The 24,931-nt window shown below is 37.4% G+C and overlaps 1 protein-coding gene across 2 annotated transcripts in view; it reads left to right on the top strand.

Annotated features, from left to right (window-relative positions):
* CNGB1 (cyclic nucleotide gated channel subunit beta 1) overlaps positions 1 to 24,931 on the top strand; it is a 734,247-nt gene that overhangs the window by 501,455 nt on the left and 207,861 nt on the right. The gene's annotated exons all lie outside the window — the stretch shown is intronic.

Here is a 24,931-nt window from a genome sequence, read left to right as displayed (position 1 = left end):
CCCCTCCTGCTACGGATCCCCATTTGGTCAAAAGGTCTTCCTATGGATGCTTTGGTGGTGGTGACCACAACAAAAAAGGATCTGGCAGAAAAAGAAAGCCAGACTGTCCATCCACCTAACAAAGAGTCCCATGCCCTGGACAGGATAGGGAAGCATACCTTTGCATCAGCGAACTTTACTATCAGGTCCCTGAATTATATGGCACACTTTACCAGGCTTCAAAGGGATCTGATTTCTGAGCTCTCTGAAACCTTGGCTGGTGCCATGTCTGATGAGGTTCGTGACAAAGTGGCCTCTCAACTGACCACCATTGAGTCAATATCTAACTCTTCTATGCGACTGATATCTCACGCATCAGAAGAAGCAGCTAGAGCAGCGGGTTCAGCTGCGGTCTTGAGAAGAGACACCTGGATGCACTTGTGCAATTTTGTGGAACCCTTAAAGGCTTCCTTTCTTAATACTCCCATTGAGGCCTCCTCGTTGTGTGGGCCCAAAGTTAAAAGCACACTGGCCAGATGTGAACAGGGTGGTAAGACCCTTTCTGCCGTAGGTGTCCATTATTCTTCCCCTCAATGTGCTTTCTCCCGAAACCAAAAGAGTGGGAAAATATGGTTCAAGAAAGCTCAGGGTCCTTTCCGTGACACACAGGCCAAGCTCTCCCCTAGAGGCAGAGGGGGAAACTCACAGGGAAAATGCTCCTTTCGGGGCAGAGGGGGTATGCATAACCAGGGTTCCAGGGATTCTTTCCCTGGCCAATCCTACCAGCGCTCCTGAAGAGTGGCCCACTGGAGGTGGTTGGGGGACCTTTCTCCTTGTACCCTTCTGCCTGGCTAACCATCACCACCGATTCTTGGGTACAAAGGATTATAACCAGAGATTATCATATCCCCTTCAATCTTTGTCCAGTCCCTTCAAAAAAACCTTCCCGACGTTCCACCCAGTCAAAGGGAAGAAGCAGCACTAGAGATAGAAAAGCTGCTAAGAAAAAGCTGCTAAGAAAAAGAGTCATCCAGATAGTCCCTCCAGATCAGATAGGATCCGGATTCTACTCAAGACTATTTTTGGTGCCAAAGAAAACCAGGGACTGGAGACCAATTTTGGATCTCAGTGTATTGAACAAGTTTGTGAGAGTACAAAAATTCCAGATGGTCACAATACAGTCTATCCTCCCGCTTTTGGAAAAAGATGATCGGATGTGCTTGATAGATCTTCAAGATGCATACTACCACATAAAAGTGGACAGGCCATCAAGAAGAAGTTTGCACTTCCATGCAGGAGCCAGTCACTACCAGTTCAGAGTACTGCCCTTCAGACTCTCTACAGCCTGCATGGCAGTTGTCACAGCTCACTTGCGACTTCAAGGATTCCAGGTGTATCCATACCTAGACGACTGGCTCATTTCCGCCCTCACCAGACATCTACTGGAAGAAGCTCTGGCATACTCTCTCCTCGCTGCACAAAGGCTAGGCATAACCATAAACTGGCAAAAATCCAATCACACCCCATCTCTGTCGACAGAATTCATAGGTTATCTTGGACACAAAGAACTGCTGAGCTGCTGTTCCATAGCACAGAATTTTAAGGATAAAGCAACAACTGATTCCAATCCTTTCAAGGGAGAAATCCACGGCTCACTCAGTTCTACAGCTGTTGGGTTACATGGCAGCTTCCATCACCATTGTCCTCCTGGCCAGGTTTCACATCAGGCTTCTACAATGGCTACTGCTCACCCAATGGTATCTCTTTCAGCATCCTCTTTCAGCCATGATTCGAGTAACTCACGGGTGCAAACAGGATTTAAATTGGTGGATGGCACACAATCTGTCACAATGGTCTCGCCCTTTCTCCCCCCAGCAACCCAAGGCCACAGTGACCACAGATGCCTCCCTGATGGGGTGGGGGGGCTATGTCAGGGACAGACAGTCCAAGGCACTTGGTCCGAACTGGAGGCCCATCTGCATATAAATGTTCTAGAGCTGAAGGCGGTGCTTCTGGTGTTGCAAGCATTGCATCCCCTGCTGCCATCTGGGACAATTGCAATTCAATCAGACAACATGGCGGTGGTCTGGTACATCAACAAGCAAGGTGGAACCAAATCTTACCCCCTTTGTTGAGTGGCCATGAGGATATGACAATGGGCGATGGCTACCAACCGTTTTCTTCTAGCAACGCACATTCCCGGGAGTTCCAACATGATAGCAGACAGACTTAGCAGGTGCATTCTTCAACCTCATGAGTGGTCCCTGAATCCCTTGATAGCGGCGGAGATCTTCCACCCCTGGGGCTGTCCTTGCCGTGACCTCTTTGCATCCCTGACCAACTACAAATGCAGCAACTACTTTGCCCTGATTCTCCCTCTGGGACAGTCACCCAGGGACGCTCTAGTCCATGATTGGCCCTCGGGTCTTCTTTATGCATTCCCACCCTTTACCCTCATTCCCCAATTTCTGAAGAAAGCCCGTCGGTTGAAGAGCAAGGTGATCCTCATAGCACCATATTGGCCTCGACAGATTTGGTTCCCCTTCCTTTGGCCTCACCTATTAGATCGACAATGAATTCTCCATCCAACCCCGGAGTTGATCTCACATCCACAGAACCTGAATCATCCCAGCTTGAACAGTCTGAAGCTCACAGCTTGGCTACTCCAATTCCCTTGATTGCCAGGCAGAATGATCTTTCTTTACCAGTACGTGACATTCTCATTGCATCTCATAAGTCTTCCACTAGAATTACTTATCTGAGCAAGTGGAAAAGATTTATCTGTTGGCTGAAAGATAAACAAGTAGATCCCTTCTTAGCACCAGTGTCGATAGTATAGATATTGTAGATAGACTATCTGGCCGACCTTTTCCAATCGGGTCTGTCGGCCTCTACCATTAAAGTTCATTTGGCTGCAATTTCTAATTTTCATGAGGGTGTCCAAGTTTCTTCTATTATGTCCCACAAATTGTGCAAGACCTTCATAAAAGGTATGAATCATCTGAAGCCACCTTTTAGAGAACCTATTCAACCATGGGATTTATCATTAGTTCTACAAGCTCTGACAATGCCACCTTTTGATTAGCCTTTTCTTGCGACCTCAAGCATTTGTCATGGAAAACCTTGTTTTTGGTTGCCATTACTTCTGCCAGACGTATTTCTGAGCTTCAAGCTTTATGTATCAAGAGTCCATACTTGATTTTTCATAGAGATAGAGTGTCTCTGAGAACTAATCCATCATTTCTACCAAAAGTGATCTCTGAAATGTCCATTAATCAAACCATTGAATTGCCAGTTTTCTTTCCCAATCATTCAAACAGAGGAGAGTATTACTTACAAACCCTAGATATCCACAGGCAAATCCATTTTTACTTAAACAGGACTAGGTCCTTTCGTAAATCTGACCAGTTATTTTTTGCTTTTTATGGACCTAGATTAGGATCTGCTGTTGCTAAGGTCACATTAGCTAGATGGTTGAAGGACTGTGTGACCTTCATTTATACACAAAGCAATATCTCGTTGCCTACTACCATGAAAGCTCATTCAACAAGGTTGGTGGCAACTTCTGATGCCTTCCATGCCAGAGCTTATTACATGACATCTGTGCAGCTGCAACTTGGGTACACCTCATACCTTCATCAATCATTACAAATTGGATTTGGCCTCTAGGGGAAGAGCATCTTTCGATTCTATTGTGCTCAGGAATGTCCTTCCATGAGAGCCTCCCAGGAATAGAAGTAGCTGGAGATTCTGTCCCATGCGTAAGGAATGAACGAGGATTAACAATATCAGATAAAGAAGTTATGTCTTACCATAACTTTCCATCTGTATTGTTGATCCCCGTTCAGTCATTACGACCCTCCCTCCTTCCCCCTCCTGTGGTTTCTAGTGGATCTCACCATCCGTTTCTCTTAGGTTATTTGACCAGAGGTAGCCTCTACCTTCTTTGACTTGCAAACTCAATCTGAGGTAACAGGGAGAGGGGGGTTGTGGGTAAAAGTTTAGCTCGAGAGTTTGAAGCTGACGCGAGCTTGGAAAATGGCCAGCTGGGTTCCTAGGTCAGAACCGTTACCCATGCGTAACGACTGAACGAGGATCAACAATACAGATGGAACGTTATGGTAAGACATAACTTCTTTTTGCTGCTTACCAGCATCAGGTCTTATAACCATAAGAAACACTACTCAAACCTAAAGTGCCTTACCTGATAAAAACATCTAAAGAAATATGCTAATTAAGTTATAAACCTGGCAAACAAGTCAAGCGAACGGGCATAGATCCTAAAAGTACCAAAAGAGTGTAAACAAGCCTGAAGTTGCTTAAGAACCATACTCTATGTGCACAGAGCCAATCAAAGAAATCTGTGTGAAAGAAATATGTTACAGCCTATCATTCCCTATAACTGGAGTCAAATAAACAATCAATGAGATAAAAAAAAAATTTACCTAATTTGCCTATCGAATAAACAAACAACTATACAGAGTTTCTTTTACCAATACTTAAACATTCATCAAAAAAGTAGCCAAAAGCTACCATGACTTACAAATTTATTTTTATTTTACTTTATTTGACATTTGTTTACCAGGGAAGTCCGGCTGGCCATGTGTTCATTTTCAGTGGAGGCCCAGGAAGAAAAGCTCCAAAAGCACATTAGCAAAGTTACAGTTTTAAATTGATTAGAGATACTATCATCACAACAGAAAAGTAAAAAAAATGGATAAATGAAAATAAACAAAAATGTAACAATAAACTATATAAAATCTAGCACAAGCTCATAATTAATATAATATTATATATAAGTCAAAAATAATGAGACTATTAATTTACTTATAAAGTTTGCCGTTTAACCCCCCCCCCCATTACTACATAAAAATATGATAATCCTCTTCTGTTAATTACAGATATTAAATAATCCAACAAATAGTGTACTATATATGTATTTATAAAATGGTAGTATAGATTATCCATTAAATATTCTTAAATTATTCACTCATTCAACATTATTATAACTAAATATCTGCATAAACAACTAAAACAGAGTGGGACCTAGAGAGTTAAAGATATCTGTAAACTTACAGGTGACGGGTAATTTTATCATATTAAACTATTACACAAGAGAGAAATCAATGCACATATATATTTATCATGTCAAAAATGCACACATATTTTATAGATCTAACAAAAGCTTTGAATTAATTGTTAAAGTACAAGTGTCTATATCTCAAAACTGTGTAACACTCTTAACATGACAAATATCAAAATATTTAAAAATCCTTTAGCTTATTAAACTATTTCATAAAAATTTGTACATTACTGGGGTCAAACAGAATGTCTTGCTATTTATATGGAGTCAATATATATATATATATATATATATATGTGTGTGTGTGTGTGTGTGTGTGTGTGTGTGTGTGTGTGTGTGTGTGTGTGTGTGTATGTATTTGCGGTCTATTCAAAAGTTACAATGTGGCTTAATTCAAATCCCATTTTCCCTTATCAGGTTCAAACATATTGAAAAATCTGAATAAAAACTGAGCAAGAATAAACCTGACTATGTAAAGTAAACCAAACTCTCCTTTTGATCCAGATTTCTTTCATCAACTAATATCCAAGCTACCTCTCTCTTCTTCTACACTGACTAACAGAAAGCAAACTCCAAACTAACATACATCCTAACCCAGGGCCCACACAGCTACTCCCACCCCAACAAATGCACACAACACCTGCTAATACTACCCTCCTCCTTCCTCCCCTGAAATATTCCAAACCAGACTTACTCATAACTAATTTTAACCTCAGAAGTATCACAAAAAAATACCAAACTAGTGAATTGCATGCAGCCATAGTTACCTACACTCCTGATATATTAATTATTACTGAGACATGGCTAAAACCCCACATTAAAGATGAAGAAATACTTGCCAGCAATTATAATATTATTAGACAAGATAGTCCAAACAAGCATGGTGGAGGCATTGCTATCATATATAAAAATTTCCTCAAAATTTAAAAATTAATCTGTACTCCCCCAGATCTATCAGTAGCAGAATTCCAACCATCCGATTTGAAGTAGAGCCACATAAGCCATCATAATTATTGCCTCCTATCTACTACCAGGAAATAATCTACCTACCATTGAAAGTGTCCTCTCCTGGGCATTCTCTACTTTCAACCAATAAACTATAGTGCTAGGCAGTTTCAACTTGGACTGGCTATCTGTTCATCTGACAACCCCTCCAATTTTATCAATCTATTCAATTTCACCCAAACTATAAAATCCCCCACTAGAATCAGTAAACACACTAAGAAAGAATATATTCTAGACTGGATACTAACCAATAAGTCCAACCTTTCACACCATGCAGGGTGCCTCCCTGATTTTCTCAGTGATCACTCCCCTACCTTTCTACTAAGGAAACACATTCATTCCCCCTGTAATGTCATTTTCAAACACATATGCAACAAAATAAACTTTTCCCCTACCATCTTAAATTCCCTACTTCAAAATTGCAACTGGTCACCTCTAAAATCACTCCACCTAGACCAAGCTGTACAACATTTTAATTATACCTTTCTCAACATCCTTAATAACCTTGCTCCAACAAGAAAAATATTCTCCAAACCCAAAAACCTACCTTGGATAACCAAAGATGCTAAATCTCTCATTAAATAAAGGGATATAGCCTGGACTGCTTATCAAACCTCCACAAACTCAGAAAACCTCACATTTTACAAACTAAGAAACCTAACTAAGAAGCAAATATTGTCTGACAAAAAATCTTATTATCTAGCCTGTCAACAAAAGCACATAAATAACCCCCAAAAAATTTGACAAAACATTAACAACCACCTCAGCTGTGGCAAAGCCTCTACCCCTGCACCATCTACAACAAATAGCACAGAATGCTTAGCATCCCAATTTAACTCTCATTTCATCACAACTATCACCTCACTTTTAAACAGCAACAAATCTAAGCAACCACTTACAGTGCTTACCTTCACTAACTCTAAACCCATCTACTTCTCTTTTAAACCCATACAAACCTCTTGTATCAAAAAACTCATATCAAAACTAAATCCTACCTGTCTAGCAGCTGAACAACTCCCTAGTGACTTCTTAAAAACTGCTGCCAGCTCCATCGCCTACCCCGTATCTATCCTAATCAATTGAGCCATGTCAAGATGTCCCCATACTCTGGAAAACATCCCATATCATTCCCCTCCACAAGGGGCCCATCCAAAGATCTCTGTAATTATTGGCCCATTGCCATTCTCTCACCCTTAGCCAAAATCTTAGAGAAATGTATCCATAAGCAGCTCCTAGACCACCTCACTACAAATAACATCTTATCTAGTTCACAGCACAGCTTCTGTCTAAAATATAGTACCTCCACGGCCCTCATAAGTTTTACTAACTACATCAACCTCCTCAAAAACAATGAACAACTAGTCTGTACTATATTCCTTGATATGTCCAAAGCTTTTGATATGGCATCCCACCAACTACTACTCAACATAGCCTCCTTCAACCTCAAATCTATAGCTCTCAACTGGTTCTTTAGCTACCTTACTAATTGACAACAGGCAACTAAATGGGATAATGAACTCTCCACATTCCTCTCAGTCTCTGTTGGGGTTCCTCAGAGTTCCATCCTTGGCCCTCTGCTTTTTATTGTATTCACAAATAGTCTAAACACTGCCACTAAATCTGCTTCTATCATTCAATACGCCGATAATGCTACTCGTATTTGTTGTGTTCCCACACCCCAAGAACTCCAGGATAAACTGAAAAAATCATTTCTAGATATTGAAAGTTACCTAAACAAACTTCAACTCATCCTAAACCCAAACAAAACAAAATTAATGATCTTCTCCAACAGAAGATCCAAAGCAAACCCACCTCCTCTCTCCATCTACTCCATTAATGGCACTATAATAGAACCAGTTAACCAAACAAAACTACTTGGTATCACAATAGACAACAATCTAACATTTGATAAACACATATAAACCACAATTTAAAAAGTTCATATCAAACTTGGTGCACTATATAGGGCCAAACCTTACCTCACTTAAAATGCCAGACTAGCCACAGCCAGATCTCACCTCCTATCTACCCTCCTTTACTCTTCTCAAATTTTCACTAAACTGCCCATGTCTGATTTACATCTACCTGATTCCTGCTATAACAAAATAACAACATTTGCTGCTAATATACCCAACAGGGCCCATCATTGCCTTTCTCTTCAAAAACTACACCTGCTTGAATTTCCCAATCTGTTATCACTCAGTCAGATCACCACTGTCCACTCCATTATCCACAAACCTGAAAACCGCCTTGCACTCTCCAACCTAGTGCAACTAAATACCAACCCAGGAAACTTAGATCATCTGATAAACTTATACTCAAGGTAACTAAGTCTCATAATTACTTTGGCAACTCTCTTTTCTCCTATAAAATAGCCAAACAGTGGAACCTAATACCCGGGAATATCTTAAAAAACACAGATAGTCATAGCTTCAAACAACTTCTAAAGGAATACCTTCCTCAACAACGGCTATGCTCCTGTAGTACTCCTAGCTAGTTTTTCATTCCAGCAATCAAATATTTCTTTTCTGCTATCTTTTCCTTACCTTCCTTCTACCAAATAAAAATACCACAATGGGTTTATTTTAGTTATGCATCTAATGAGTTTCATATTACTGTCTGTAGTAAGGCTTAGGGAATGTAATGCTTTCTGTTTACATTCTTTTTTTGTAAATTGTGATTGTAGGAAACTCCTAAACTTTTTCTATATTCTTTGTAAATTTTAGTAACATTTTGACATCTTTTTTTTTTTGCACTATTGTTATGGAGCTTTTCTCCCAGGTCCCCACTGAAAATGGGCTACTTGCCCAGCCAGACACTACCCGGTTAACAAATGTAAAATAAAATAAAACAAATAAATACATAAATTCAGCATAGCACGGCATTGCAATGAAATGTAAACATTTATTAATGCATACCATGAAAACCAGTTAAAAACAAACTGCTGCCACTGCAACATAAATGAATCACCTATCTAACAGGAATAGATAGATGAATAGATAATAAATATCAGGGTACCTGCATTCATAAAACTTCACAGTAAACATCTAAGCATGTCTGTATTATAATCACAATCTTTATAGGCAAAGCCCATGTATAGCAAAGACTGGATAAAAACACAGGAACAAGATGAGGTACGGTAAGAGAAGATACATAAACTAAGAAATAACAACAAATACTGCACTAACATGGCTGAGTACTGAAAAATGTTTATTCAAAATTAAATAAAATGTTAAAAGTAAGCACTTTCACGATTACAACTTCGCTTCAGCAGACTGAAAACTGATTGAAACAGCACTCAATTTAAAATAAGACTAACCAATGAATTTTTAAAATCAGTTAAGCCATTTAGAATAAAAGGTATAGTCACGGGAAAAACTGCACATAAGTTCAAGTTTCAAAGCCTAAAAAATAAAATACTGGAAATTACACCAAGCAAGAAAATATAAAATATGTGCATACATATAATATTGTACAGAAATAAAAAATAATGCTTGAGTAAAAATGCTTTCAGAAAAGGTTTGAGGCTAGATACACCATTTAAACCAGGTGGTTTCTCTGCATTAAACAGTAAAATCCATTTTTGGTCTGCAACTCCTGTAAGGTTAACAATATCTCCCCCTCTAGTTCCCACATCCAATACCTGCAGAACTAAGAACTTAAAATTATGTCCTGGCCCATGCTGAATGATGTGCTGTGCTAAAGCATCGGTCTCTCTTTTGTTTCTAATATCTCCAAAATTCTATCTTTCAAAGACCTATTAGTCATGCCTATATAAAAGGCATGACAAACCTGACAGCTACTAAAATAAACAATGTTGGTAGTTTTGCAGTCAGCATAATAGTCTAACTCAATTTTAAGATTCACATAGGGATGTATATAAAGTGAACCTGTAAGAATATGCTTACACGCTGCACAAGACCTACAGGCAAAAGTGTCCTTCTTGCTGGATCGAACAGTTCCATTGTGATGCTGTGATCTATAAAACAAATGCTTCTTAAGTGACTTGTTAATTTTAAAAGTAAAGTGTGGTGTAGTATCCTGAATGCCCTTCAGATCTTCTAACGTATGTAAAATTTTCTAGTTCTTATGTGCACATATGCAATCAAAGAATTCTGTAAGAATTCCCTTTATCATTCCCTTTAACTGGTGTCAAATAACCAATCAGTGGGGTTAAAAAAAGAAACTTCAGTATGAAACTTGACTTCACAGTAAACATCTAATAGCTATGCCATTATAACCACAATCATTATAGACAAAGCCCATGTGTACACACGAAACTTAAAGGGTATAAGAATACAAGCTGGCTAATGTTGCAGAAAAAAACATCAACCTTCAAGTGTTATATATATAAATGAGTGTTACTGCTTACCAGCATCAGGTCTTATAACCATAAGAAGCACTATTCAAAATGAAAGTACCTTACCAAATAAAAACTTACAAAGAAATATGCTAATTAAGTTATAAACCTGCGAAACAAGGCCAGTGAAGGGCATGGATCCTAAAAGGTATAAACAAGCCTGAAGTTGCTTAAGAATCATACTCTATGTGCATATAGCCAATCAAAGAAATCTGTGTGAAGGAAGGATGTTACAGTCTATCATTCCCTATAACTGGAGTCAAATAACTAATCAATGGGGTAAAAAAATGCCTAATTTGCCCATCATATAAACAAACTACTATACTGTCTTTTTCTTACCGATACTTAAAAATTCATCAGAAAACTATCCAAAAGCTACCATGAGTTACAAATTTATTTTTATTTTATTTTATTTGACATTTGTTTACGAGGAAGTCTGACTGGGCATGATCCCATTTTCAGCAGAGGCCCAGGGAGAAAAGCTCCGAAAGCACATTAATAAAGTTACAGTTTTACATTGAGTGGTGGTGCTGCGGTAGGGTTGTCGCCTCACAGTAAGATGCTGTCCGGTTCGATTCTCAGCTAGAGCGTCTTCTGCATGGAGACATGCGTGAATGGGCGTACCTTCGTTGAAGGTTGTGCATCAGGTCTGGTAACTCGGCACGTAAAAATCAACTACCAATCATTAGCGGACCAGAGTTCCGCTGTGGTGACCCCTAACCGGGAAAAGCCGAAAGACACAACAACATCATCACAGCAAAGAAGTAAACAATTGGATAAATGAAAAATAAACAAAAATGTAGTAGTAAACTATATAAAATCTAGCACAAGCTCATAATTAATATTATATTATATATAAGTCAAAAATAATAAGAGACTATTACTTTAGTTATATATTTTGCCATTTAATAGTGCCTCTGTTACTACATAAAAATGTAATAATCCTCTTCTATTAATCACAGATATTAAATAATTGAACAAATAATGTACTACATACATATTTATATAATGGTAGTATAGCTTATCCATTAAATATTCTTAAGATATTCACTCATTCAACATTATTATAACAAAATCTCTAAATAAACAAGTAGAACAGAGTGGGACCTGAAGAGCTAAATATATCTGTAAAATTTGAGGTGACAGGTAATCTTATCGTACTAAACTATTACACAAAAGGGAAATCAATGCACATATATATTTATTATGTCAAGCTCTGAATTAATTGTTAAAGTACAAATGTCTATATCTCAAAATTCTGTAACACTCTTAACATGACAAATGTCAAAATATTTTTTTTAAAAAAATCCTTTAGCTTATTAAACTACTTCATAAACATATGTACATTACTGGCATCAAACAGAATGACTTGACATTTCCATGGAGAAAAAAAGATATATATATTTGCAGTCTATATTGTATTAAAAAATTACAATGTGCTTATTTCAAATTCCATTTTCCCTTCTCAAGTTCAAACATATTGGGGAATCTATTTTACTTTCCATCAAAATGGATGTACTGATTCAACAGTAGAACATTCAAATTACAGATTTGACCTATTAAATGGGTTATTCCAGGTAGTCTTAGTGAATCTAAAGTTAACATAACCAAGCATCAAATTTCAGCTTTCAGATTATTTTCAAATATTTTTTATGATTTTCTATGTAAAGTATATGAGATCTTGTGCATTCACATTTCTGTCATATGTAGGTATATGGAATACACATTATTCTTATACACAGTTTATTAAAATATATTTTTTCTGTCTTATTTTCCCACTAATATTCTACATTATTCTGTATTACATCATCATCATCTTATTTTGGCTGTTCCCGTTAGGGGTCGCCACAGCGGGTCACCTGTTTCCATTTCTTCCTGTCCTCTGCATCTTGCTCTGTCACACCAACCACCTGCATGTCCTTTCTTACCACATCCATAAACCTTATCTTAGGCCTTCCTCTTTTCCTGTTACCTGGTAGCTTCATCCTTAGCATCTTTTTCCCAATATACTCAGCATCCCTCCTCAGCACATGTTCAAACCAATGTAATCTTGCCTCTCTGGCTTTGTCTCCAAACCTTCCAACCTGGGCTGACCCTCTAATATACTTATTCCTAATCCTGTCCAACCTCGTCACACCCAATGCAAATCTTAACATCTTTAACTCTGCTACATCCAGCTCAAACTCCTGCCTTTTTGTCAATGCCACTGTCTCCAACCCATATAACATAGCTGGTCTCACTACCCTCTTGTAGACCTTCCCTTTCACTCTTACAGGTACTCATCTGTCACAAATTACTCCTGACACTCTTCTCCACCCACTCCATCCTGCCTGTACTCTCTTCTTCACCTCTCGTCCACACTCACCATTACTCTGAACTATTGATCCCAAGTACTTAAACTCATCCACCTTTGCCACCTCTACTCCTTGCATCCTCACCATTCCTCTATCGTCCCTCTCATTCACACACATATATTCTGTCTTAGTCCTGCTGACCTTCATTCCTCTTCTCTCTAGAGCATATCTCCATCTCTCCAGGGTCTCCTCCACCTGTTCCCTACTCTCACAACAGATCACAATGTCATCTGCAAACATCATAGTCCATGGGGACTCCTGTCTGATCTCGTCTGTCAACCTGTCCATCACCATTGCAAATAAGAAAGGGCTCAGTGCTGATCCTTGATGTAACCCCACCTCCACCTTAAACACATCTGTCACTCCCACCGCAGACCTCACCACTGTCACACTACCCTCGTACATATCCTGTACCACTCTTACATACTTCTCTGACACTCCTGACTTCCTCATACAATACCACAACTCTTCTCTAGGCACCCTGTCATATATTTTCTCTGTCTACAAAAACACAATGCAACTCCTTCTGACATTCTCTGTACTTCTCCATCAACACTCTCAGAGCAAACATCGCATCTGTAGCCCTCTTTCCTGGCAAAAAACCATACTGCTGATCACTAATCATCACGTCCCTTCTTAACCTAGCTTTCACTACTCTTTCCCATAACTTCATGCTGTGACTGATCAATTTAATCCCTCTGTAGTTACTACAGCTCTGCACATCACCCTTATTCTTAAAAATTGGTAACAAAACGATTTTTCTCCATTCCTCAGGCATCCTCTCACTTTCTAAGATTTCATTAAACAATCTAGTTAAAAACTCCACTGCCATTTCACCTAAACACCTCCATGCTTCCACGGGTATGTCATCTGGGCCAACAGCCTTTCCATTCTTCATTCTCTTCATAGCTATCCTTACTTCCTCCTTGCTAATCCATTGTACTTCATGATTCACTATCCCTACATCATCCAACCTTCTCTCCCTCTCATTCTCATCATTCATCAACCCCTCAAAGTACTCTTTCCATCTCCTCAACACACTCTCCTCGCTTGTGAGTATGTTTCCCTCATTATCCTTTATCACCTTTACCTGCTGCACATCTTTCCTAGCTCAGTCCCTCTGTCTAGCCAATCGATACAAGCCCTTTTCTCCCTCCTTAGTGTCCAACCTTTCATACAACTCTTCATATGCCTTATCCTTAGCCTTCGCCACCTCTCTCTTTGCCATGCACCTCATCTCTCTTTGCCATGCACATCATCTCCTTATACAGTATTTTCTTTTGCTCATTACTTTACTGGAATAATCATTGTCAAATCTGACTACATATTCAACTATTTTAATGGGTGGGCTGGACCATGCTGTTTTTAGTATTCTGTATAACATGTATTTCTAAAATCTCCCATCAAAGAGCTATTTAATCATCAGCTCTCTATTATAAATTATAGTATGTGTGCATTTTTCTTAACTTACTGATACTGCTCTTTTATTAATTTTACATAGTAGATATTTCATTCCTTGTGCATTTGTATGTTATTCATAATATGTTTACTCTTTTTTTAATTCTAGTATTACAAGCAATCCTGACTGTATATAAAAGAGTTCCACTTTGTTTAACTCGAATGTGTGTTTTTTTTGCCTTCGTAAACTGTTGTTCTGATCTAAGCTTCACATGCTGACATTAGAATTTGATTACAGCATGTGAGATTTACAGCTCAGCACACAGCAGCTGCTAATTTCCTCTGTAAGTTCCTCATTTTTATTAATTCTTTTAAACTGTTCTAATTAACTTCTTTCCCTTAATATGTACAATTACATTTAATAAAACTGCAACATAAGTTATTAACATTCAGCAAACTATAAGAACATTATATGTCAGTAACAGCTCAGTACAGAATATTACTATAGTTTTTCTTTTACCAATTATTTTACTTCTAAGAAAGGAAAAATATGTTATTTTGAGTAGATTTCTTTCATATATATATACTTGGGAAAAAAAAGAAAGAAAAAGGGAGTTCTTTCTGTTTTCACAGGTATGAGTGATAAATTTTTACCTAGATTTTCTTCAGAACAGCTTGAGATGGGAAGCAAGGCAAGCAAGAATCCAGTATTTTCACACAACTGGAACATTCCTTTGTTCTCAAGCTTGCTTCATAAATGACCTGTGAAAGGAATGTATTACACAGGAACAGAGAAAACAAAATCACCAGCACTTTAACACTTCTAATTAACATGCTACTTAGATCTGACATTCAGTTAACCCATCAATGCATGTACTAAGCAAAGTTGGAAAAATAAAATAAAATTCTTAGCTTACATATTCTTAAAGTTATCGATGCTTTTGCTTATAATTTAATGACATTCTCTTACAGGAAGTATTTGTTTAACATTCAAAAAAATACTTCTAAGTTCAGTTAAATTAAATATATTAAGTCTTTCACTGTAAATATAGTAAAGCAGTAAAACAAACAATTTATATTCCTCATCATGAAAAATATTTTAGCTTAAAATATAAATACATACTTTATATGTTTTGAAGCTTAAAGTCCAATACAAACTTTTTATTTAAAGGGCAAATCTATTGTTTCAGAAAATAAAGGTCCTTCAATCAGAGAATAAAAGTAACTTGTTTTTAAACTTTTTAATTTTAGAAGCAGTTTTCAAGTAATTCAGTTTACTGTGTCTCTTGAGAGATCTACTGTTCCACTCCATTTCTTTGGTATTATTGTTAAGAATTTTATTGTTGTTAACAAAAGTGGATGCCTCCTCCAGCATGTCAAGTCTTTTAGTTTATTCAGAAAGAAGTAATTTGATCTCTGCAGGAAACACCAAAGTGGCTTTAATATTGTTCTTTTTAAGTTCATTGATCAGTGGCAAAGAGTATTTTCTTTTGCTCATTACTTTACTGGAATAATCATTGTCAAATCTGACTACATATTCACCTATTTTAATGGGTGGGCTGGACCATGCTGTTTTTAATATTTGGTCTTTTTCTAAGCTACACATAAATTTAACTATAATTGAACAACAGTGAATATGTTTAACAGTGATTTTATTTCATCTGCTTTTTGCTGCCACATCCAACCTTTTTTCATTATAGGTGGTCTTCATTTTGCTTATTGTGTGGAAGTTTTATTCAGTACACTGCATGCTGTACTGGCCAAAAGCAATTTATTACTGGGTTGTTTTAAAAAAATCTTTCAGCCAAAATAAATGTTGCTTTGTAATGTGGTGTACTGCCATGTTTGAAAGCTGTTAATGGTGTGGAGTGAAACTCAAATGTATGCTGCAGTGGAAGCCCTGAGAAGAGAATTACAAAACATACCTAAGACTGCAAATAAGTACCTTGTTGAGTGAAAGATTAATGATATACCAAAGAATAGAAGTAGCCAAGTACCTTTAGTTTATGTATGCTTGGTGCCTCTGTGTGGTATTTTTGTGTTGTATGTATTCATTCTGGGTGCTATGCTGATGTTCTGCTTAGCACATTACATGCTATACTGGCTTAAAATAACTTGTGGTTTGTAAAGAAATATATATAATAACTAACACTGAGACGAATGAAGTAATGCTGTGTAGCCTTGACATTTTCAGGTCTCCTATTTAAGTTGTATCAGCTGCATTCTAGTACACACTGCAAAAATAAATATATCTGTGTGGGTGGGTGGAGGGGTGGAGTCTGTGTCAATTATTTTCATTAATCAGATGGTACCACTGAATAGAAAGATTTTTGTTGCGTTTCCATGGTGGTAACAAGATAACAGCCATAAACCATTGTGCAGTTCTTATATGGTTAGGTGTGGTAGTTGAATTTACAATAGGAATATACATGTATTCATTTTCTTTTGTGCCTCTATCATGTGGTGGTAACTTTAGATCATTACAATAGATATTTGGCTATTTCCTGTAGTTGAAGAAATTGGGGCATCTATCTCTCCTCCATGCAAAAGATGAGGTAAAACTAATATACATGATGTGTTCAAGTTCATGGATGCTTAAGGGGTGGGAGGTACAGCAGAGTGGATGGGAAAGTAGCAGTGCCAGACTTTAAGAGTGCAACCTGAAAAAACTGCCTACACCCCTGGCACCAGGAGACTACATTATGGGCATGAGTAAGGCACACTCCACCTTAATAATCTACTTACCTACCTGAAATGTAAAGGACTGTAACTTGGATCTACTAAAATAAGTGAAAATGTTTCAGTGCATTTATAGGGTTCTATGCCACGAAGGTATCATGTCAGTGAATCAGAATGCAGAACTATGAAAAAAGCAAACAAAGAAATTGGCAATTTTTTTTCCATTGGAGAACTGCATTCCCCCATGCTCCTTTTGAATAGCAAGAGGTTAGATTATCTTGACATGACAGGAATGCTTTGCATTGCTGAAAATCAAGTGCCCCCATCAATGGAGCATTGTTTCATTGAAGTTAGTATAGTTAGTTAATAGGAGATACTGGAGAGTAGACATCCACATTAGGGGATGTAGGGAGCACAACCCCCTGCATACATGCTTTTGTTGTGAGTGTGTTATTTTTTATATGTAAGTATTGTTTCTAATTTTTCAGTTTATACTTTCAAAGAATAATTTAATTTCAAAGACTGATATTTGTAGATTCAATGTTCATTTGAAAATACTCGATAATATGACTATAACAAACTCATAAATATTTAAATTGAAGCTCATCATAAACTTCTTATAACAATGCAAGTTCATGTCCACTATGAAATGCAGCAATAAATAATTTTATCTACACTCTCAGATTTCCTTGGCTACCACAGACCAGAACCAGCCTTACGCACAGACCAACTAGTCTAGGCAGCCACCTACAGCGCCATTCTTCCAATGTGCTTTTCCGTGTTTATATATTGATTTTTTAGAGCAATGAAACACTCTGTTTCTTTGCCTAAATAAATAAAGGTGCAGATGTACTGAGGGATCCTCGTTTGAAGAAAAAGTGTCCATGGCATAGCAAGCATCCTAGGAGAATTGCTGCAACTGATATGACCATTCATGCAACACTGCACTTAAATGTTGCAGAATTACTGCTGCACAGCTGGGACAGAGAAGAAAGCCCAGAATGTTTAAGTGTAACATATATGGTGCTTTGAGAGTGAGTGAAGTGAAAAGCTGAGGTTTCCATCTTTGGTAATGTAAGTATGTTTTTTTTTTAATGCTGGCAGTCATCAGCCAGGAGCCAGAATCCAAAATAGTTGCTTTCAGTGTAAGTCTGCCCTGATTCTATAAGACCTGTTCTCAGTGTAACTGACCTACTTTGGTGTAAGGACGCTGTATAATCAGGCTTACTAAGAGGACCAGATTCCAGAACACTGGCTCTCAGTTTGCAATCAGTATGAATGGTCACTTACACTGAGAGCAAGTCTTTTAGAAATGGGGCTCAGATATCTTGGGCGGAAGAATCAGGACAAAACAAAACAATACTGAAGTGTAGATTGGGGGTAGGTTAAGAAGGCACGCTTTATATACATATGACAGCAGTATCTTTAAATATATGACTGTGGTCATTTGTGCCTTAATTTATATCCCACTGTAACACCAGAGAGGGACATTTGTTTGGAGAGAAGAGATAGGCAGGTATTATTCACAGGTATAATTTATTTACCTTTGCAAGGATTCGCCCAAAATCAGGAACAAAATGTAAATATTGTTTTAACTCACTGAAAATGTTAATAAAACAGCATGCATTTTCTGACCAATTAGGTTTACTAAGCTCTAATGTCTGGCATTATTGACTGTAATTTTTGGTGACTCAAACATTTTACATGGGACACAGCGAAATATGAAGTTAAAATCAATGAAAATTGAAAGGCACGCGCGAGCGTGTGTGTGTGTGTGTGTGTGTGTGTGTGTGTGTGTGTGTGTGTGTGTGTGTGTGTGTGTGTGTGTGTGTGTGAGAGATATACACATATATATATATATATATATATATATATATATATATATATATATATATATATATATATATATATATATATATATATATATATATATATATATATATATATATATATATATATATATATATATATATATATATATATATATATATATATATATATATATGTATATATATATATATATACATACAAAGATCTACTTCAGTAGATCGAACTTTTAGAAGTCCGAACCACATATGGCCGAGACCATATGTTTGAACTTGTAAAAGTTTGAACACTGAAATAAAAACACATAAAACAAAAACACAAAACCAAACATCTATGGCAGGGGGCTACACCCCACTGCACCCCCACCCCCCTTACTTAAATATACCAACTCCAAGATCGCACTACATTGTGGAAATGGGAAATCTTCCCCTTCTGCTCTGTACTGAGATCTCCATTCAGTCAGATCGAACGTTTGCAAGTTCGAACATATGGTCTCGGCCATATGCGGTTTGAACTTGTAAACATTCGATCGACTGAAGGGGACCCATATATGCGCACACACACACACACACACACACACACACACACACACACACATACTTGTGTGTGTGTGTGTGTGTGTGTGTGTGTGTGTGTGTGTGTGTGTGTGTGTGTGTGTGTGTGTGTGTGTGTATATATATATATATATATATATATATATATATATATATATATATATACATACATATCCACTTCAGAATCTCGAAAGCTCAAAATCTCAAAATTCAAAAACGGAGTCCAAAATCTCAAAAGTTCAAAATATGGAAAACTCAAAATACTGAATCTCTTAATATCGAAAAAATAAAGGACACCAGCACTTACTATATTCCAGCAAAGGTGAAATATAAAAAGTAAAAAATGCACCAAGATAACACACAGCAAAACGTTTAATCACAGCAAAGTACAAAGTGGTAAGCGCTTTCAAGGTGAAATATATTTTCTTTTGTCATGGTCTGAATTGAACACAGAAGTAGCTATGAAGTAAGATGGACATCTTAACTGAACATATGATATGTACAAACATAGTAGGTATAATTGCTGGGGCTGTCTGTGGACTAGCTGTTTGCTTCATTATTTGCAGAACTAATGTGATTTGCATGATGAAATGTGGCAACTGTTTGTGGGGAGCTAAGGTGAAATGCATTACATGGCCATCCTGTACAGGCACCTGTATTGTAGACTGTAGTAGTAATTAGAGCTTGGTGGAAGTTATCTTGTTGAAAGTAACTGACCCTCTTGTCATTTGCTCAGATAAAATAACCATCTTAAAAATAAATAAAGAAATACATTAAATAAATGAATTAAGTGAATAAAAAAAAAATAAAATAAAATAAAATAAAATAACCATAAGATGCATCACAGACCATCCAACCCTTCAGAGCTTCTAGGGGTCTGACGGCTCTCACACCCTAAAGAGGAACTTACCAAATTATTGAATAAACACATTGTTGAATTGTGATATGGTCGAACCCATATCATTGACAGTGCAGTCAGTCAAACCATTCTGAGACTGCATTACAGTAGGGATCAGGAAATATGCGCTTTTCCCTACTGTAGTGCAATATCAGAGTTCATATATATAATTATCAGAGGCTGTAGGGCACAGCCCCCACATAGGCAGTTTTTCCAGTTTGTGCAGGTGTTGTGTTAATTATTTTCAATAGACTGCACTATCGATTATATAGGTTCGACCATAGCACATTCGATAATGTGTCCATTTGATTATGTGATAGGGACCCCCCCTCCAAAGCTGTATAAGCTGATTTTGACTCAGGCTTAGAAGTGGGTTTGGCACTGAACCTCATCCAGTCTAAAACTGGCCCTGTTCAGAGGTGCTTATCAAAAGTCAATATAGCTTGTTTAGGGGACTGGGATAGGAACAGTGTCTTTATTTGTTTAATTTTTTTCCCCAGATCTTGGAGATATGTATAGATCAGTACATCTTGTGCTGTGCTGGGAACAGTGTGGTCATCATTTTTTTTAACTTTCCTCAAAATCAAACATCAGCTGCATATACATACGGGTATGTTTTGGGGAATGGTAAGAAGTCATGCTCTTATTTCTTTCTTTCTTTCTTTCTTTCTTTCTTTCTTTCTTTCTTTCTTTCTTTCTTTCTTTCTTTCTTTCTTTCTTTTTCTCATTGGTTGGCTGGTTTAGTCCCACAGGACTAGTAATCTCTTTTCAGGGGAGACCTGAGGTGGTATTTGTACTACTAGGGGACATTTGGCCAGAGCATTGGGGAACCTCACTTTTTGATAGGTAATGTGGGATCTTTTGCATCTATCTGACCTACCAACACCCCAAACAGATGGGGACTTGGTTTAACATTTCATGTAAAGGATGGCACTCTCAGGAATGCAGCACCCCCTTATGCTACACTACATTGTCAGCGATTGATCTACCTGCTGTGGGAATAAAACCCACAGCTTTCTGTACCAGAGGTGAATGTACTACCTGCTGCACCACTGAGACTGCTTACATATTTGTCAGTTTGACAGCAAAGAATGGAAATATGTTACTATTTCTTTACACTTTTGTCCTAGTGTGATATCAGAGGAGTACAGATGGTGGCTGCCTTTTGGGGGTAGGGTAAGGAGGCATGCTTTATATACATAGGACAGCATCTTGAAATATATGACTGTGGTCATCTGTGCCTTAATTTCTATCCCACTGTAACACCAGAGAGTGATACATTTGTTTGGGGGAGAATAGATAGGCAGGTATTATTCCCAGATATGATTTATGTATCTTCTCATGAATTTGTCAGCTTTGAGCATCAATTCTTTGACACACTTGGACACAATTTACTTTTTTATTACAAGGAAGAAATAAGAGTAAATTTCTTCACTTAATCATGATTTTTGTTCAGGCCATCACTGAATCAAAATGTTGAAAAAAAAATGCACATCATAGCATCTAGAATTCCATGAATAGCAGGCCCGAACCCCAGCTTAATGCAGTTATTTCATCCACAGTTATCAAAATACAATATCTTGCTTATTTAAAATACATGGAATTAATCACTGAATGAAAGAGTGCAGGAAAAATGAAGAGTAATACAAACTGTGAAGAAGAAAATGGAAGAAGAAAGTAATCTGGATGGTGTTGATAGGCTAGGATGGGGGAGGGACCAGTGATGAAGGGTGGGGGTGAGGGGCAGTGGACAACAGGGAGTTCCATGAAGCCCTTTGTCTAGGGTGCAAGTTTACCTATGGATGGCCCTGGCACAAAACTTGTGCAGTTAGACAGTAATGAACCTTAGTTAACACAAATCATTGGATAAATTACCCTGCTGCACTATCACTGGTGCATGCTTTACTAAAAACAATTGCAGGCAAAAGGATGAGAAGTAATCATAGCTGAACAGATTAGTTTAGAAAGGGTTGCATTTTTATGTTTCTTTATTAAAAGAGGTGTGTTAATCAAGCAATACCATATGTTGATAACAGGTCTAAATCTTGTTGTCTGCTTATCTCAGTAACATGCAGTATATCTAAAAATGGCTTTGTTGCCTGCTTAATGACTAAGTAATAAAAAAGACATCCACTTCTGTGATGTTTAATTTGTGTAACCTACACAGTTAAAACTATATGCACAGACTATACATGCACATAACAAATGCACACACATAACTCTCAACTGTCCAGATTTTCACAGAATGTCCAGACATTTACCTCATTGTTTTATATTTTCCTCATAAAATTGATGGTATTTATCACTGGGGATTGAATTTCCTAAATAACTGTAGACACTTGAGTTTCAGACTTCATATCCTTCCTTCAGAAAATGTACGATAATGCAAAGCCTTTTATTCTAGCAACTTTCTAAGTTGATAAGAGCAATAATTAAAATCTGTCCTTTATTTGGGGACTACATCCTCCATTATTTTCATCTTTGTTCATATTTTTGTGATAAGAAATGGAGAGGTATGAGATACATAGAGATAGATAGATAGATAGATAGATAGATAGATAGATAGATAGATAGATAGATAGATAGATAGATAGATACAGTAGACACCCACTTATCCGGGCTCACTGGGGCTGGACATTAGACTGAATAAACAAATGGCTGGTTAATCAGAAAAAGCATACAAAATACATTTATAGGTTAGATATCAGCTAGAATACCAGAATTTGTGTTAATATGCATTTTCCTAATGAATATAAAGTCTAAAACTCAAATGTTTGTCATTATTTAGCCCACAGGAGGTGGAAGTATTGTTTTTCTCTGTTGGCTTTTGCTAGGGCAATGGCAGAAATTTGATGGCTGATTAAAGACGAAGCTGGGTAAAGAGAGGCCGGATAAGAGAGAGTCTTCTTCTTCTTTCAGCTTTTCCCGGTTAGGGGTCTCCACAGCATATCACCTATCCGCTCATGATTGCCAGTAGAGTTTTATGGTGTTGAGTTGCCAGCCCAGCACCCAACCTTCCATGGAAGGCACACACACACACACACACACACACACACACACACACACACACACACTCATGCCTAGGGCCAATTTAGAGTGTCCAATCCACCTACAGCATGTCTTTGGGAGGAAAATAGAGCACCCAGAGGAAACCCACATAACCACAGGGAGGACATGCAGACTCTGCACAGAAGGCACCCCAGTCGAGTATCGAACCAGAGAATCACATGCTGTGAGGTGACAACACTAACTACTGCACCACCCTGGCTACCCAGAAAAGAGAGAGTCTACTGTAGCTATATGTTTGGGAATACTGATTATTGTTGACAGTACAGTTGGTCTTCATCTGTTTAGTCCCTAAAATTTGATTGACCAGTTAGATGGTTGACAGGTGATTAGAACTGCATAATATTGGAGGTAGGAGAATATGCCCTTTCCCCGATATTGCACAATCTTGGAATTATATAATTAGCAGGGGGGTGTAAGTGGCACAGGAGTGCTTGACCTCCTGCAAAACTGTAGATTTTTATTTTAAGTTTTTATTCTGCATGTGCCAAGGTCATTGCTCAGCACATGTAAAGTTGCTTGTCAGTGTGTTTGCAGTGCTGACATTTCTGGTCGATAAGAACTTCAATGTTTGGGTCATTCAACCAAAATCAGTAGACCCATATAGATAGATATATAGATAGAGATTAGATGCAGATGTAGATAGTGACTTGCTGGATACCATGACCTTTAGCACTGACTGTCATACTTCATGCCAAGGTTGCACATGGTAAAATGATTTATTTGTTATTGTTATTATGAATGTGTGGGCATATTCACAAGGTTTGCATAATCCTTCAAATGAGAGAGACTTGAAATCATACCATTTACTCCTGACATTTTAAATGAGTAAGCCTAAGTTGTATAATTAGAATATGGAGTAGAGATTCAGAATCTATACATCTTAAATATGTTTTTTTTCTTTCAGTTTAGAACTTAAAATTATTAATGTGCAAGATGCTTAAATAAATTAATATATGTAATGATTTTGTTGTACATATCTAGAATATATAGGCATAAACATATTAAATTTGAGGATGATGCCCATACATATAGCACTGTAAGACTCACGTACCAGAATGTAACTATTTAAAGCTGTCATCACTTTCAAATTTGGAATAAATTAGTATGTTAAGTAAACATATGAAAAAAAGAAAGATGTGGTTATTGCCAATTTTATCTACTACTGCTTTTTTTAGATATGGTTCCAATCTTCCTGTGTGTTTTGAGGTTGACATTTTTTATGCACTTAAGGTGTGTCTATGTACTATCTCGCTTTCCTTTTATCTAGCCATTGTGCTTTTTCTCTGTATTGTTAATAGCAAACTGTATACCATTTCAGAATAAGGACTGCAACACAAGTTATAATAAAATGAATGAACTTGCTGTTCAAGAGCCCCTTATACTTTAATTCATTTGTAGCAAACATGATTTTGGTATTAAGTTTTAACACCCACCTTTGCATACTGTATAAATTCTAGTGCTATATTTGCTAATTTTGACAGTCCTGATATACTCAGTGTGGGTGTCTGAATGAATGTGTGTATGGGGGTGTGCGTAGTGGGGTGCCTTTGCTAAAGTGATGCATGGGCTGCTATGGAGAACATTAGTACAGTTAGGTGCTGATAGTGCAGTGTTTGATTCTGAGCCTCTAATTAGTTGTTATACCATGTCTCTGAATTCAAACTTCTGTCCATTGCAAATGGGCTGACCTGTGCTGGGCAGTTAGCACAGACAGATATTCTTTCA

This window comes from Protopterus annectens, chromosome 8.part0, assembly GCF_019279795.1.
Source record: "Protopterus annectens isolate FY-2018-M chromosome 8.part0, PAN1.0, whole genome shotgun sequence".
NCBI lineage: Eukaryota > Metazoa > Chordata > Ceratodontiformes > Protopteridae > Protopterus > Protopterus annectens.
Note: the sequence above shows the minus strand (reverse complement) of the source record. Positions and strands in the feature narration are given on the sequence as shown.